At 41.8% G+C, this 12057-nt stretch overlaps 1 long non-coding RNA gene across 4 annotated transcripts in view; it reads left to right on the top strand.

The window, feature by feature from the left end:
* Window positions 1-9128, top strand: part of LOC138833437 (uncharacterized) — a 31726-nt gene extending 22598 nt beyond the window's left edge. For 3 of the 4 annotated variants that reach the window (XR_011373913.1, XR_011373914.1, XR_011373911.1), the window contains 2 exons: window positions 897-1670; window positions 8664-9128. This is a non-coding gene — a long non-coding RNA (uncharacterized lncRNA). Of the gene's footprint in view, window positions 1-896; window positions 1671-3887; window positions 4013-8663 lie in introns of all 4 variants that reach the window. The other variant, XR_011373912.1, reaches the window with a different exon arrangement.
* Window positions 9129-12057: the final 2929 nt, after the last annotated feature.

Below are 12057 nucleotides of genomic sequence, written 5' to 3'. Positions count from 1 at the left end.
ACCATGGGATCATGCAGACCCTAATCATCCAGGTGAGGAAGGAATACCTTATATTATTTCCTTAGGATTTGAGTCTTTACCACTGTGTTTAGGGACATCACCTTGCTTACCAACCAGAAGACAGGTATGGGCATACATCTTGCCTGATGATAAAATCAACAATCATATGGGGCGATTCAGCACAATTTCCTTAAATTTTATTGGTAAGGATCATTCTTATACAAATAAGACTGGGCAACCACCTAACCTAGTATGACAGGACATTAATTATTGAATTTTGTTTATGTTTCTATTCAGTGGTCTCAGTGTCAAAACCCTAGAGGAAAGATTATACAGCATAATGATAACATCTCATTTATAGATTGAGGTCCTCATGGATGTTTCATTGCCAATTATTCTGAAAAGCATGTTGGTGATTGGTATACTAATAATTCTTCTGATGGTGACGTCTATACAATGGAGTTATAAATCATGTAGAACCCATTGGCTTGCTCACCTGACATGATGGAGGCCTTGTGCCTCATAGGCCACATATAAATTTCAGGGGACACTTAGGGCCTGAGCAGTGGCATTTATAAAACTTGCCACGCAATTTTATACAACTCAGAATTGGGTTGGTCACTTTACTAGGGCCCATGAGGCAAATTATACATTTTACAGGAACCATTCTTTTACTGTACAGGGTTGTATTAAACTTTCCTATGTACTAGCCCACAGGGACAGTGTCAATCAATGAGAACCCACGCAGCCTGGACTCTTTACATGCTTAAATCATACTATTTCTTTTAAAATGCCTTCTCAGTCTCTCCTGATATTAAGATCTCGCTTAGGGGTCTGGGTGCCTGTTAATCTCACCCGACCTTGGCAGGAGAGCCCCACTGTTGGTTTGTTGACAGGAGTCTTCCAGCAACTGCTGAAGAGAACTAGGAGATTCCTGGGTCTGAGTGTAGCTGTGATCCTTGAAATGACTGCTATCACCATGACTGCTGCGACTGCCGGAGTGGCCCTGCATTCCTCCATCCAAACCAAGGACTTTGTAGAGAAGTGGCTGGACTGTCACCAGCTATAGACTCATCAGCACAATATTAAACAGGACATTGATTCCCGTCTGAACACCCTGCAACACACGGTGCAGTGGATGGGAGACCAGATAATTGATCTGCAGAAACAGCTAACCTTCAAGTGTGATTAGAGCTCAATAAACTGTGCATCACTCCTACTTGATTCAACACTTCTAACATTACTTGGCAGGGACTTCACTACCACCTGCCGGTCTTGCAAGGAAATTTGACTTGGGACATCCACTAGTTACAGCAGGAAGTCATTGAGACTTTCTTGGCACAACTCCCTGGCGTGGGATATGAAGGTCTGGCTGAGGGAATTGCATCTGTGCTAAACCAATTGGACCCTCATACCTGGTGGCACAGTTTTACCCATAGTGTTTCTACAGGATTGATTGCATTATGTCTTGTCAAGATATTGCTGTCTACATTCCAAAATAGTTTCTGCAAATCCCTTCTGCAAAGGATCTCTTGCTTACGGTTGTACTTAAAAAACAAAAAAGGGGGGAGATGTCAGAGGCATCAACCGGCATAACCCCATCTGTTGCTGTTTCCACAACGGGATCTGGGAACACGATGTGTGGTATAGGCAAGAAGGGACTACACCATGTGAGTATAGACAAAATTTATTGGAACATCACATGTTTATATACAGCACACAAGCAGGAGAAGTAAATCTTCAGTCAGGGGCAGAGAGTTAAACAGTTTTATGGGAGCACAGACAATGAGAGTTTAAACAGAAAAAGCTAATCCTTGTCAACAAAAGTGGAGCAGTTCCACTAATCAAGGTTGTAAAAGCAGGTAAAGCACAGTTGATTACACATAGGGGGGGTCTCCAGGTGCTGTTCTACATGATTAAGAAGATGAAGCACGAATGGTACTTTTTGCAAACCATTACCTGAGCCTTGCACCGGGGGCAGAACCTTTGGCCAGCATGGAGGAAAGGGTGACCCTTCCTCCCCGAGAAGAATTGGAAGTGGTCCTGTGGCTCAGGTGGTAGGGCACTTGCTTTCAGCTGAAGAGCTGAGGGACAGCGTCCAGGCCCAGAGTTCAAGCCCCACGACCAACAAAAATAAATAAATTGGAAGGAAGGAATGCATGCCTGCATGCACCCTCAGAGCACACAGGTGCTCAGATGGGGTTTTGCAGGCCTATGCCTCCAACACCCATATGAACCCCTCTCCTTTTGCTCCCGATCCAGCTCCCAGATCTTAGGCAGATTGGGTGGAAGGAGGCTGTGTCAGTCCTGGAGTTTTTCTCTGCCTCTGGCTGTGCCTGAGCAGCTGCAGGAGCCCTGGCCCATGCTGCAAGAGGCAGCAACAACTGCTGCAGTCGCTGCTGCAAGTTTGGCCATTTGGCTCCACTCCTGCCTGGTTGCCCTGACACTGGAGGAGTCTCGCTGGCTCCTTTGCTGTTTCACACTGCACCTCCAGCCTAGGGATGAGCCCAGGAAGCTCGGCGCTGGAGCCTTTGAGACCTGGGGGATTTGGAGGGGCTGCCCTGCCTGCAGGGTCTGGCCTGAGGAGCCTGTGCCCCAGCCATGGCTGCTTGCTGCTTCTCACTGCTGCTCAGAAGAAGCGGCGGCGGCGCTGGCCTGTAGCCGGCTTGTTTGCTCCCTCCGAGGCTCTTAGAGTTGTGTTACTGGCAGAACACTATCCCAACTGCTCTAGTACTATTTTATTGTATTTTAAAAATAAAAGACTTCATGGGCCCCATAAGTGCTTTATAAAATATGACTGGCAGCCGTTATTTAAATAAATGTGAGAATTCGGGAGTTTTTTTTTTTTTATCTTTCTAAGTGATTTTTTTTTGTCTGTCTTTGGACTTGAACTCTGGACCTGGGTGCTGCTGTCCCTTAGCTCTTCAGCTAAAGACTAGCACTCTACCACTTGAGCCACAGGACCACTTAGGTTTTCTGGTGGTTTATTGGAGATAAGAGTCTCATGGTCTTTCCTGCACTGGTTGGCTTTGAATCTCGATCCTCAGATCTCAGCTTCCTGAGTGGCTAGGATTACAGGCAGGAGCCACTTGCGCCCAGTTCTAAGTGATCATTTTAAAGGCTAAGCATGATAGTACCATCTACTTGGGAGGCATAGATTGAGAGGACGGCAATCCAAGACCAACCCATGCAAAAAGTGAGATCTGATCACAATCATCAAGCTGGGCTGATTCCAATAATCTCAGCTAGATGGGAGGCTGGTCCTGGGATGGGAAGAAAACAGGATGCCCTAACTTAAAAACTAAAGTACAAAAAGGCCGTGGTGTGGATTAAGAGTTAAACACCTGCCTAAGCATGAAATCCTTTGTATAAACTCTAGTACTGAGAAAAGGAGGGAGGGAGGAAAGCAGGAAGGGATATAGGGGAGGGAGAGAGATGCTATTTCATTAATTTTACATTTTTCCTAACACCATTCACTTTGAGTTTCTTTTGCTCAAGACTAGCACTCTACCACTCAAGCCTCAGTACAACTTCCAGCCTTTTCTCTTTATGTGGTACTGAGGAACCAAACCCAGGGCTTCATGTATGTGCTAGGCCAGCACTCTATTACTAAGCCACATTCCCAGTCCTTCTTTTATTTTGTAAGATGAGGTTTGGTTTTGTGTTCTTCTCTTGGCATGGAACTTAGGCTAGTCTCAACCTAACTTCTGACTCAGCCTCCTAAATTCAGAGATTGCAAACATAGACCACCATACTCAGCTCAGGATTCCTTTGAGAGAATCATCTTTTCAGAGACAGAGTTATTCTGTCTTCCTTGGATTGGATGGCCTTTTGCTTTTGGCATTGTGTTAATCCCATTTCTTGTCCTGATATATTTCTCCTTCTAGATCAATAGAAAATTTTCAGCTTCCCAACTTGAAGCCTATTGGTCTCATCCAATAATATAACAAAACTTGTGAATATCATTACCTGGCATCATGGGCATGCCAGCCAGCTAAAACTCAGCTATCAGGTGGGTTTGGGCTTCAACAATGCAGGCAATTCTCTGCATAACCTGAAAACTGTCATAGATAATGTTGGTTTATTCCATCCTGTTTTCAGCTGCTTGCCATTCTGAGCTTTGTATGTTTTTGCTTTCTTTTATTTATTTATTTATTTATTTTTGAGTCATAGGCCTTGATCTCTGGGCTTGGCTTGGGTGATGTCCCTGAGCTTTTCAACTCAAGGCTAGCACTCTACGACTTGAGCCACAGAGCCACTTCTGGTTTTCTGGTGGTTTATTGGAGATAGGAGTCTCACGGACTTTCCTCCCTGAGCTGGCTTTGAACCACGATCCGCAGATCTCAGACTTCTAAGTAGCTAGGATTACAGGTGTGAGCCACCTGTACCCGGCCCTGACTGAATCTTGAAAAGAGAAGACAGGAATAGGTCAAGAGACACACAGTATCAAAATGGGGATGGGAGGGATCGAGAGTTCTGACTGAGCAGTGGATCCATATAAAGTCTGATCAGACTTACTCCAAACATGAAGGAACATCTTCAGTCTGGATGTGGGATGCCTATAAACATTGTCAGGGACATGAAAGGAGCAGGGTTGGGATGAAGGTTTTAGGGAGCACTGTGGGATGAAGTGTCATTAAAAACTCTCAGCTCTGGGGCTGGGAAGTTGGCTCAGTGGTAGAGCGCTTGCCTTGCGTGCCTGAGGCCCTGGGTTCGATTCTTCAGCACCATATAAGCAAAATGGAAAGCCAGAAGTGGCGCTCTGGCTCAAGTGGTAGAGCACTATCCTTGAGCTGAAGAGCTGAGGGACAGGGCACAGGCCCAGAGTTCAGGCCCCACAACCGGACCCTCCCCCCCAAAAAAAACCTCTCAGTTCTGACAGCACAGATCAAGTGTTTGTCTTGAGAGTCCCCTGTTGTGCTGTGGCAATGCTCTTCCTGTGTATGTCTGTCTAGAGGGGGAGGTGTTTGCTCCTCATTTGTCATTAATTCTAGAGGACAGAGGAGCCCCATGAGTCCAGTAAACAGATGCTTTCTGGCAGCTTCTCACAGTGTTTCCTCCAGGCAGCACCAGGCTCTTTACTTGCTCTGATGAGGCAGCTGCATATGGGTCTGCAGGAATTTCTTGTCAAGAAATTAGAGAGTCATTCATTCATTACTCTAGAACAAAGAGTGGCAATGCCTAACTATAGGTTGCTTTGTTATTCCAATGTGTGTGCTACTGGCACTGGCTTGTCTCTTCAGTCTGCACAGGCTCAGGACAATACTATAGTCAGCTCGGACACACCAGCTTACACCCAGTCACTACTCAGAATGTGATGTCAAAGCTACTCCTGGTAATAGATGACAAGGCTGTTTAAGTCAGAATAAGATCACAGCAGAATGCACTACGATATCTTTTTGCTCCTCTGATTTAACAGCTTCTAAGCTAGTGTTTCCTGGCTTCCTATCCTTGTGGCGTAGTATGAGAGCCATCTAGGTTGTTGCAATGCATCAGCCAGGAGAAGGGTGTCTATAGTCAGAGTATGACACAAAAAATAGCATCTGTGGTGAGGTTAGACTTGGTGTTGGATTATAATTAAGCTATTTCTGCAAAGCTGGGAAGCATGGAAATGGACTGCCATTGTGAAATGGACATGGGATAATTTAGGAGACAACAAGGATCTGAGTAGCTCTCACCTGTAATCCTAGCTACTCAGGATGCTGTGATCTGAGTACTGAGGTTCAGAGACAACCTAGGCACAAATATCAGATAGTTTCTTTCTTCCAATTAACTAGCAAAAACGAACTAGAGCTGTGGCTGAAGTACTAGCCATAAGAAAAAGAGCTAAGGGTCAGCACTGAGCACATGCTAGCATGAAAAAAATGAGAAAGACATAAGAAGGGAAATTACAAGAAACTTACTGTGAACAATTAGACCTCTAATTATCTTTCTTTTTATTAGCAAGTATTGGTTGTACAAGAAGGAGGTTGTGACGTTCCCATACATGGATACAATGTATCACAGTCATACCCACTCCATCACCTACCCAGTCTTATTTCCAGTTAACACTAAAAAGCCAGAAGCAGTGAGGTAGCTCAAGTGGAAGAGTCCCAGCCTTGAGCAAAAAACTGAAGTGACATTACCAGGTTCTGAGTTGAAGCCCTAGTACAAGGACCACCACACCCAACAAAAATAAAATATTCCATGGGAATGAATGTAGATCTTGTAACATACAACTACAGAAAATAGTAATGTCTGGCATTGAGCTCCCTTAAATTATAAATAACATGAGGAAACAAAGGTCCAAAGTCTTTTTGAATAGCATTTTATTTTCTGAGGATAACAGAATAACAAGACATTGTTATTGTCTGTTCTGTCACATGGTGTTAGATATAAGTATGAGATACTCTGCAGGAAGAACCTCTGTGCAACTTCTGAGGAAACAGAAGTTGGCTGTTCTTTTAAGGGTGAAGGAAATACTTTGTATCTTTTGATGGCGGTGAATCTATGGGAAATCATCAACCTATTAAAAACTAGATATAGTTATAGAATTATATCATCTTATATTAAGAAAGGTCATTAAAGGCACTTTAAAACTAAACAAAGAGGGGCTGGGAAGGTGTCTGAATGGTAGAGTGCTTGCCTCACATGCATGAGGCCCTGGGTTCAATTCCTCAGAACCACATAAGCAGAAAAGCAGAAAGTGGTACTGTGGCTCAAGTGGTAGAGCACTAGCCTTGAGCTGAAAAGCTGAGGGACAGCTCCCAGGCCCTTTGTTCAGACCCCATGGCCAACAAAATACATACATGCATACATACATACATACTTACATAAACTAAGAATAAGAACTTTAAAAGAGTAAATTAATAGAAATTGAATATAACTTAAATAGCAATCTACAAATTTATACTGTTAAATTCATTGAGTACTTAAAAAATGGGGAAATTCAATTCTTTCCCATAATAGATTGTTAACTGAAAAATATAATTTGAGTGAGGGAATTTTGTGTACATGCCTATTACATATCATCTAATAGAAATGCCATGTAAGCCAGAACACAGAAGCCTCCCACAGAACATAGTGCTGTCTGAAAATGAACTCATGGAAAAATGGTACAAAACCTTGTTCAGAAGTCATACTAAAATTTTTCTGTGTATATGCTGATCCTGGGGTTAGAACTGAGGGCTTGGATGCTGTCTTTGAGCTAATTTTGCTCAAGACTAGTGCTGTGCCACTTGAGTCACAGCACCACTTCCAGGAGTGTTTTAGTAGTTTTTTGGAGATGAGTCTCATGGACTTTCTTTCATGGGCTGGCTTCAAACATTGGTCTTCAGATCTCCAGCTCCTGAGCAGCTAAGGCTATAGGCATGATCCAGCAGTGCTGGGCTCCAAACTGACAATTTTCTGTCAAGAAATATCATTTCACACTGAAATAGTGAATCCAAATAGCTCATAATGGAACAAGGAATAATATTTCCACAGCAACCTATAGTGGATCTATTCGCATATACTGTGACAGATACCAAATGTTCCCAAATCAAATCTACCCTAACCATTTTTCTCTCATAGACCCTTCTTAAAGCAATTTCAGCAGGTTTTGTTAGTTTGTTTTGTGCTTATTCTAGGTCTTGAACTCGGGGCCTGAGTACCATATCTATGCTCCTTTTGCTTAATCTTAGCATGCTACCACATGAGCTACAACCCATTTCCTTTCTTTTGGTAGTTTTTTGGAGATGAAACTCACTGATTTTTCCTGCTGACAAGCTTCTGAATAGATGGGATTAAAGTTGTGAGCCACTTTCCCCCACCTTCATTGTTTACTTTTGTAGGAGCACATAAAGTACTTCCACCACATTTGTCCATTTGCCCTTCCCCTCACAATGCTACCCCCACCAAAAACCTTATAATAGCTTTCTTAATCCCTTGATTAAAGTAAACTAAGCAAAGAGACAATTAAAAATGATATGCTATGTCTTAGGTTGCCTTGATCTTAGCAGAGTATCACTTCAAGTTAAAAACTGATTAACAAAAATTAAAGAAAAATACCGAGGAGACTCAAAATTGAACAAAGTAAATCCTAATCTTCAAGTTTCAGGTCTCCAAGTAAAAGGAAAGCAGAAAATGTTGTTGCGAGTTCCAGGTAACCAGTGAGGCTTGATAGTCAAATGTGATGTGTGATCCTGAAGTCTGAGGGGAGGATGAGCAGTACTAATGTATAAGTGTTTAAAATCCCTCACTTCAATGGTTATGCTGGGGTGAAGTTGAGAATGTCCTTGTTCAAGGTTTTGGGTATCATCATATTTATGACTTCATGAAATCCCATAACATCATGATGCCTCTTCCTGAAAATTCATTGAGTAATCCTAGCTACTCAGAAGGCTGAGATCTGAGCATCATGGTTTAGTTATCTCCAATTAATCACCAAAAAGATGGAAGTGGAACTGCAGCTCAAGTGGAAAATCACTAACCTTGAGGGGGAAAAAAAGCAAACAAGAACAGATTCTAAGCCCTGAGTTCAAGCCCTAGGAGTGGGAGTGGGGGGAGTTTGATTGAGAAGGAAGACAAAAGACAGTCAAAGCCAAGAGTAAAGTAGGTCCTAAAAGTTCAGAGATTACAACCTAGAATGCCTTTAACCAAGGATGCTTGTCTTAGTTGGGTTTTTCTTATTGTGATTTTTATAGGCAAACAGCATTGAATTGGAGAAAAAAATAGCTTTCTCAACCTAAACCAAATGTCAAAATGAAGAAAAAGCCTATCTTGTGCAAGCCTATAAAGCAGGAGTTACTGGAGGGGAATGAAGAAAGCCTAAAGAAGAGCTCAGCATCCCAGAGAATGGTGTGTCAGACCAGGAAGGCAAAGAGGAGGACGAGGAGCCAGAATCATCATGTGACTTCAACTCTGTGGATATGTGCAGAGTCATGTGTTCACTCACTAACTCTTAGGATTTTGTCATGGCTAGGACACTAAACTCGCTCCTTACTCAAATTTTCCCTTTCATCTGCTTGATCTCAAAACTTCTTAACTTGGGTGGCATTTTTTGTGCTTTTGAAATTTTTATTATTTCTCAAAAACAGCCTTTGAAGTGTTAAAAAGACATCTGGGTGAATAAAGTGGAAATTTTCGAGTTTTGTAAAAAAAAAAATTAATGAACTGAGGCAGTTGGAAGACCATGGGAAGAGGTGTAATAAGAATAGTCTCTTCCGTGGGAAAAGTCTCAACAGTTTTACCTTCAGCTCCATCTATAAGAAACCATTAACATTCTCTATTAGTAGAGTTATTATTTGTATAATTAAATTTGGAATTGGCACTTGATGATCCAAATATTAAGTACCAAGTCCACTGAGCAAAGTTTAGGTTGTCTGATATAAAGTTGAAGAGCCTACAAGTTTAAATTTTTCTTTAATATAATAAGTAACAGACTATTTTTCAAAATCTACTTGGTATGGCGAACTTGAATTGCTAGGCCTGGTAATACTTTTCATTGTAGGAACAACTAGTTTTTCTACATAGCTCTTACCCTATACCCTGATGCCCTACTCTGTTTTGTTAGCCTTGTCCAATACTTTGGGATGTAATCCTTTGGTTTATTTTTATCATTCTAAAGCTAGTCTCTATCATCATAGATATATCAGAATTGGCATGTTGGTCTAAATATCTGGGAATAAATCTATTTCTTCCACTGTTCTCCCCACAGACATCTTTAGGTAGAAAAATGTTGTTTCCTGCTCTTTGCCTTAGCACCATCTTCCTAGAAAAAACAGCACCATGAGAGCCAAGTAGAGGAAGCGAATGCGCAGGCTGAAGGGCAAAAGAAGAAAGAGGAGGCAGAGGTCTAAGTAAACCAGTTTGTGCATCCATCGAGGCCAGAGGAGCAGGAGGAATAAGGAATGCCATAGGCTGGGATGCTGAGATGTTGGACTGCATGCCGCTGTGATTTCCCAGTGGATCCAGAACTTTCATTGCCAAGATCATCTCTGAAAGACACACCTTGCTCATAACCAAGCATCCCCTGATGGTCCTGTGCCCCGGACCTGTGACATTCTGGACTAGTTCTGTTCATAGTTGTGGCCAAGTGTGACACATGTACAATAAACCATCTCTTTTGCTGTTGCAAGAAAAAAAAAGGAAAGAAAAATGTTGTTTCCTTATTGAAAATTCACCCATTTCAAATATTTTGTGAAAGTTTCTTTTTTGTTTATTGTTTTTTGGATTTTGTTTTGTGTTTTGTCAGTCATGGGACTTTAATTCTGGGCCTAAGCACCGTCCCTCGTTCTTCAGCTCAAGGCTAGCACTCTACCACTTGAGCCACAGTGCCACTTCTGGTTTTCTGAGTAGTTTATTGAGATAAGAGTCTCAGGGACTTTCCTGCCTGGGCTGGCTTTGAACCATGATCCTCAGATCTCAACCTCTTGAGTAGCTAGGATTGCAGGCTTGAGCCACCGGTATCTGGCTGGAAGATTTTTATATGTGGATTTATGGAGGGTTGTATTTGTTTTCTACTTTTCAAACCCTTATTTAATGACCATTATTTTGGTTTTGAGCAATTTTATTATTTTAATTTGGGACATTGCTTTATTTTGTTTTGTTTTTGCCCATAATGGTATTTGAAATCAGGGTCTCATACTCACCTTACTTGAACCACTGCTCAAGTCCAGCTCTTTGCTTGTTGAAGATGGAGTTGCAGACTTTTCTGCCTGGCCTGGCTTTGAATCACCATTCTCCAGATCTTAGCCTCCTAATTGAATTTTATGTGTTCAATAGTGTGGAATGTAAGCCAGGCATGGGAAGCTAACAACTATAATCCTAGCTACTCAGGAGACTGAGATGTGAAGCCAATCCCAAACATAAAAGTACGTAAGTCTCTCAACTCTAACAAACTTCTCAGAAAAGGCTAGAAGTGGTGCCATGGCTCAGGTGGTAGAATGCTAGCTTTGAGCAGAAGAAGCTCAAGACAGCACCTAATCCCTGAGTTCAAGCCTCTGCCTGTTGGGGTAGGGAGCAGAAGATTGGGTTTCAAACAGTCAATTGGAAACTCTTCTTCCCAACATTTCATGATCAGTCTTCCCTCTCTTCCTTCATAAAGGCCACAGTACTACATGTTTTCTACCAGAGTCATAGAAACTGGTAATATTAAGTGCTTTTTGTTTTACATTCAATTCACTTTGGAACTTTAAAAAACTTCTATAACTTATAATAAAGATTTATACTACTGAAAATTAACTGATTTTTTGAAAAGCATACAAAAAAATCTTTGTCAAGGGTCCCAGTGAATACTAAGGAACATTATTGGGAAATTTTTACTTGGTTGCTTGTCTGTTGCATCATTTAAACACATGTGGAATTTGGGGTTTTTCAACATTTTACCACCAAATCTTCAACAAACTACGTTGCCTCATTGGATTTTGCTTCAAAAGTTATAAAATATTTTGACATGTTTTTGGTTTGGTCTTTTGGGGATTTTGGCTTTTGGAGTGGTAGTTGGCAAGTACGTAGGCTTGAACGGAGGTCTGGTATCTTGCTTAGATTATTGTGCTCAATGCAGTCACTGTGTCATTTAAGTCACATTTCCACTTCTGGCTTTTTGCTACTTAATTGAAATAAGAATCTTGAGGATTTGTTTCCTTGGGTTGGCATCAAACTGTGATCTTCAGATCCCACCTTCATGAGCAGCTGAAATTACAAGAATGAGCCAAACCCTGGATATATTGTACTACCTATAAAACCAAAAGATGGACAAAATTCTGAAGCAAGTGTGTATGATATGTATTTTACATAATTATATAGACAAATATAATCATGTAAGTGTGTGTGTGTGTGTGTGTGTGGGTGGGTGTGGGTGTGGGTGTGTGTGTGTGTGATTTTAAATGTGTAGAGGGAAATGAAGATGTATTGAGGAAAGATTTCACCTAGCGTTTTTCACAGACTGGGCTACAATACATTCATCATCCCATCCATCTGCATCCTTCCCTAAGATATGCACATCCTCTGGTGGTATCATGGTTATTTTTTGTGTGTGAGAGCCACTACCGAGGCTTGGATTCAGGGCCTGGATGGTGTCCCTTAACTTTTGTTGTT

The sequence above is a fragment of the Dipodomys merriami genome, unplaced genomic scaffold, assembly GCF_024711535.1.
Source record: "Dipodomys merriami isolate MVZ:Mamm:240054 unplaced genomic scaffold, mDipMer1.0.p SCAF_2072, whole genome shotgun sequence".
NCBI lineage: Eukaryota > Metazoa > Chordata > Mammalia > Rodentia > Heteromyidae > Dipodomys > Dipodomys merriami.
The sequence above is the reverse complement of the archived record's forward strand: the minus strand, read 5'-3'. Positions and strand labels throughout refer to the sequence as shown.